Source organism: Octopus sinensis, linkage group LG22 (assembly GCF_006345805.1).
Source record: "Octopus sinensis linkage group LG22, ASM634580v1, whole genome shotgun sequence".
In the NCBI taxonomy this organism is placed as follows: Eukaryota; Metazoa; Mollusca; class Cephalopoda; order Octopoda; family Octopodidae; genus Octopus; species Octopus sinensis.
Window position 1 is genome coordinate 13,166,259 of NC_043018.1, and position 5,000 is coordinate 13,171,258.

The 5,000-nt window shown below is 38.3% G+C and overlaps 1 protein-coding gene across 7 annotated transcripts in view; it reads right to left on the reverse strand.

Annotated features, from left to right (window-relative positions):
• The window catches only part of LOC115223193 (casein kinase I), a 121,080-nt gene that overhangs the window by 84,250 nt on the left and 31,830 nt on the right, over positions 1-5,000 (reverse strand). The window lies entirely within an intron of this gene.

Below are 5,000 nucleotides of genomic sequence, written 5' to 3' on the forward strand. Positions count from 1 at the left end.
ATACAGTATATATGTATCTATATGCAATATATGTGCATGTGCACAAACACAACCACACAATATATGTGTTCACATAGACACACCATCATTATCATTTAATGTGTTGTTCATGCTGGCATGGGTTGGACCACATAGACTAATATATCCATTCAGTTTATGCATGTACACATGTGTGTGTATATGGGTGTGTGTGTGTGTGCACTAAAAATACACATTAAGTACAGGAGAAAATACCAAAAGAAGTCCAACTCCTCCTCAGTTGTCAACTGTTTTACTTCTCCCTGTTTCGTGCTTTTAACGACAAGGTAGGAAAACTTCATAAGACAGCAGCATCCAGAAATTTTTAAACTATCAAATTTGAGGAGAACAACCAACAACACAGTGGATGTACAAAGTAAACAATCGATCAAAACAGACATTAAGAGCCGTTAGGCCAAGATAGATTGTAATGGGCAACACCTGGGAAATTTTTTTAAAGGAAATAGAATAAATAGAAGAAAATAGAGGAAAAGAAAAAATGTTGGGAAGCAACAGAAATGACGTCCAGCCTGGTGGGTGTCTTGTCCAGAAAAGAAAGGGCTATGTATACACACACACACACACACATATATATATATATATATATATATATATATATATATATATATATGTATATAATGTGTATGTACTTTGTGGGTATGAGAATGCTTATACAAAGGATAGGCACCAAGTTAGTGCTTGTACAGTTCATGTTCTTAAAACCTAACTCCTTAATCAGAGTAGGGCACTCTAGTAGTGGGTGAGTTAGTTACAAGAAAAAATTCAATTGAATATAAAAAAAAGGGGAAATTGTGGAGAGAACTTGTGAAAAGGTAGACCCAGGAAGATGTAAGATGGAGTGGTGAGAAACAATCTTCAGCTGTTGAGCCTCACAGAGGAGATGACAAAGGACTGAGACTTCTGGTGATTGGCTGTGCATGAGTAGACATGTCATGCTAAGTAAAATTGTGGCCAAACACACAAGCACAGCCTTTGCAACCATGGTCTCCTCTCACACACACAATCTGCCTTCTGTTAAAACTCCCCCACCCCTGCTGCAGGCCCCACCACTCTCCCTCGGGTATCTGCCAGCCACTCCAATTTCTCTCGCCTAACTTCCTAATCATCTCCCCTTACACTATTATGAATCATTCTTGCTCCTATCCCCTCAGTACCACTTATATTCCACCCATTGCACCCTATTTCTCGCTGTCTTTCTATCTCTCCTTTCTTTTCCTACTGGAGGAGCCAAGTATCTTCTCCATAGCAAGACACCTTTCTTTATCCCTCTATTATACTTTAATCTCTCAACTAATACAAAGCCACCTCCCTCTTGTCTTGCATGTTACTTGGCAACCCCACTGGTGCTGGTGCCACATAAAAAGCACTCAATACATTCTGGTTGGCATTAGGGAAGGCATCCAGCCATAGAAAACATGCCAAAACAGACAATGAAGCTTGATGTGGTCCTCTGGTTTGCCAGCCCCTATCAAACTGTCCAACCCATGCCAGTATGGAAGTTGTCTGGAATATATTTACAGGAACTGTTACCTAATTTTGATATAATCACATCGTTACAACCGTTTCAATGTGTCCTGTGAATAATTAATATTATGAAATTAGATGCAAACAATTAAAAACAATATTACTCAAAAGCATTTAAGCAATGAAAGATGAACCATGATACAGAAGAACTTTCATGGAGCATAGAACATTCTCTTCAGAAGGGAAGTGACAAATGATAAAAGTGTAATATTGCTATAAACAGCTGTAATGGCTTCATTATATTATGCCTATGACTGTCCATCTGTGTGTGTGTATGATTATAGACATTCATAGTATGCATGTATATATATATATCACACACATTAAAATATCCACACAGCATGTGCAAGTAAAAATATATGCAAACACATATAGATATAAAAATATATCCATACAGCATCTTTATATACAAATAGTAACTGGGACACGCTCTCTCTTTCTCACACACTCCTATGTATGTATATATCTCATCTCCATCACTTTAACATCTACTTTTCTATGATTGCTTGTCTGGGTCAGACGAAATTTGCTGAGGCAGATTTTCTCTATGAAGATGTTCTTCCTGCTGATCATTCTCACCTTTTTCCAAGTAAGGTAATATTTACCCATGGCCAGACATGTTTTCACAGAACGCTGGAAAGCACCACCACCACCACCTCTTGTGTTATGGTGATGTATGTTTACAACTATCAAGCCATGTCAGGATTGGGGACACAAATATACAGACAGAAGATAGACACACACACACAGAGCAGCCTTCTTTCTATTTTCATCCATTCAGTATATAAATTCACACATACAATGTGTGTGTGTGTGTGATGGACTCTCTTGTCGAAGACGACGTATGAGTGTCCAGCTTTTGCAGAACAACCTGCACCAGGTGTCACTTGCTATTAGTGACCAAATGTATCTGCTGCACATTTGCTCACTCCATCAAATCGACATTACCTGAACAGGTGCAAGGTTTGCCATGCATCAGGTGTGAAACTGATTGCAGAGCAATGTGATATGAAGTGTTTTGCTAAAGAACACAATGCACCACCTGGACGAGGAATTGAAACCCTGATCTTTCAATCGGGAGTGCAACACCCTAACCACTAGATCATGTATCCTCACAACAAGAACGTTAGTCAGCAGAGACTATGGGAATCGAACCCACTCCCAATGAATGGTGTTTAGCCACTACACACATTTTTTTTCCTCTCCTTATTTTTTCTGTGTCCCTTTCTGTAGAAGAGCGTAGGCTCGAAACGTAAAAGACTTTCTATTCCTGAGCATTATACTAATACATTTGTTTGTTGTCTACACCACCTGTCTTCGTCTTTTGTTTTTTTCGTAAACTCTCCCTATATATATATAATGTGTGTGTGTGTGTGTGTGTGTGTGTGTGTGGATGTGTGTCTCTCAGCGTCGTTTGACAACCAGTTTTGGTGTTTACGTTTCCATAACCTAGCGTTTCGGCAAATGATCGATAGAATAAGTACCAGACTTAAAAGAAAAAAAAAACAGAGAAAAAAGTACTGGGGTTGATTCATTCGACTAAAATATTTTCAAAGCGGTGCCCCAGCATGGTCCACAGTCTAATGACAAAGAGGCATTGCACAGATACATATATCAATCTAGGTTTTCGGCGTAGCACTAACCCTAAACCGGGTGTGCATATTTTTTTCCTTCGCTCTCTCTCTCTCTCTATATATATATATACACACACACACACACACACACAAAATCTTTAATACTATATACAACATATACTAACATACTTTATCACAAATGAAAAAGTGTACAAAATACGTATATACACACATGTGTGTGTGTGTGTGTGCGCGCTACAACTAAAAAAGGAGAATTCAATATAGTCGTAAAGGTTTGGCAAGCACTTCAATGTCTCAACAGTTTTTGCCCGAGTCAGGACAGAACCCGTACACAAAATGCGAAACACGGAATCCCCCCCCCCCCCAATATTCCTGTGGTGAAACTGATCACCGACTTCGTAGTCGGCAATGTCTAATCAACCTTCTCTCTCTCTCTCTCACATCGTCGCCAACCGACCGACCCTCACCTTTACCTTACTGCCGTAGATTAGGTTTTCCATTTACTTCCTGCTGCTAGAACTTCAAAAACGCAAAAGACCATCACTATTATTATCGACTCGGCCTTTCGTCTTTTCGAGGTCGATAAAATAAGTACCAGTTGAACACTGGAGTCGATGTAATCCACTTACACACTCCCACGAAATTGTTGGCTTGTGCCAAAATTTGAAGCCATTATTATTATTATTATTATTACCCATGCGATAGAAGAGAGAAAAGAAAGCCGAAGAGCAAGTTCTTTTAAAGGAAATGGGAGAACCCTTTTACTCTTGCACACTGTTTCTTAATCATCCAACACACCCTGGGGGTGGAATTCGAGAATTAATCCCCGCCCGATCTACACATAATGCTAATATCCAATTTAAACTTTGTATCGCCTTTCCCTTTCTACCTTTCTAGTTTACATAGGTTTCAAGTGAATAGATATGATTATGTTGTGGAGATCAGGCCATTTTCAGCGGTTTGTATCCCATAATTAGCATTATATACGCATCCGTACATTACGAACGTATGTGTATAACACTATTATATATTTGCGTACGTATGTACGTTATCTACATTTGTATGTGTAAGTAACATCAGATACTTTGCGTGTGTGTGAATGAAAGAATTGGCTTCTTTTCAATGTTTTAACAAAAAAAAAGCCCTTTTTTAAATATATAAAATATACATATACATTATTTCTAAAAAGACTTATACACACATACGGCATTTTCGGCTATCAACAACAATTTTGTATCAAGAAATATTATAATATTCTTGATGAACAATGTGTGGATGAATTAATTAATCATTTCCTACACGAGCACGAAGTCTGACAGACAGGTGTAACATAATAATGAGGTGTGGAGAGTATTAATGCTATTAGTTTATTTCACTGACCCACAACCCGTTCTCACGAAGGTGTTTCCCCTCTAAGTATAGCTGAACAGAAATCCATCCCCACCACTCACAAAAAAACCAAAAAAGAAAGAAAAAAAACACAGGTGATATAAATTAATGATCGATTGGAGGTGAGAATCTACAAGTCGTAAATCCACTCCGAGAACTAAATAAATTAAATTTCTATTTATTTCATTAGGGAGCGGGGAAATGTCCCCTTGCTTTGAAACCTCAAAAAAACCCCACTTTTTCTTGTATCTTGTTTTACGAATTTTAATAAATTATTATACATACATGCGTGTGTATATTGTTTGTAGTCTTTGGATTGTAGCCAGGCTGGGTGGGGCAGAAAATTTAATGGGTCAGTTATACTGAAACCTTCCCAACACTTGACTTGTACTTTTATCGCGATCGGTAAGCTGAATGGAGAAGTCGACCTGGATTCGAACCTGAAATTTAAGG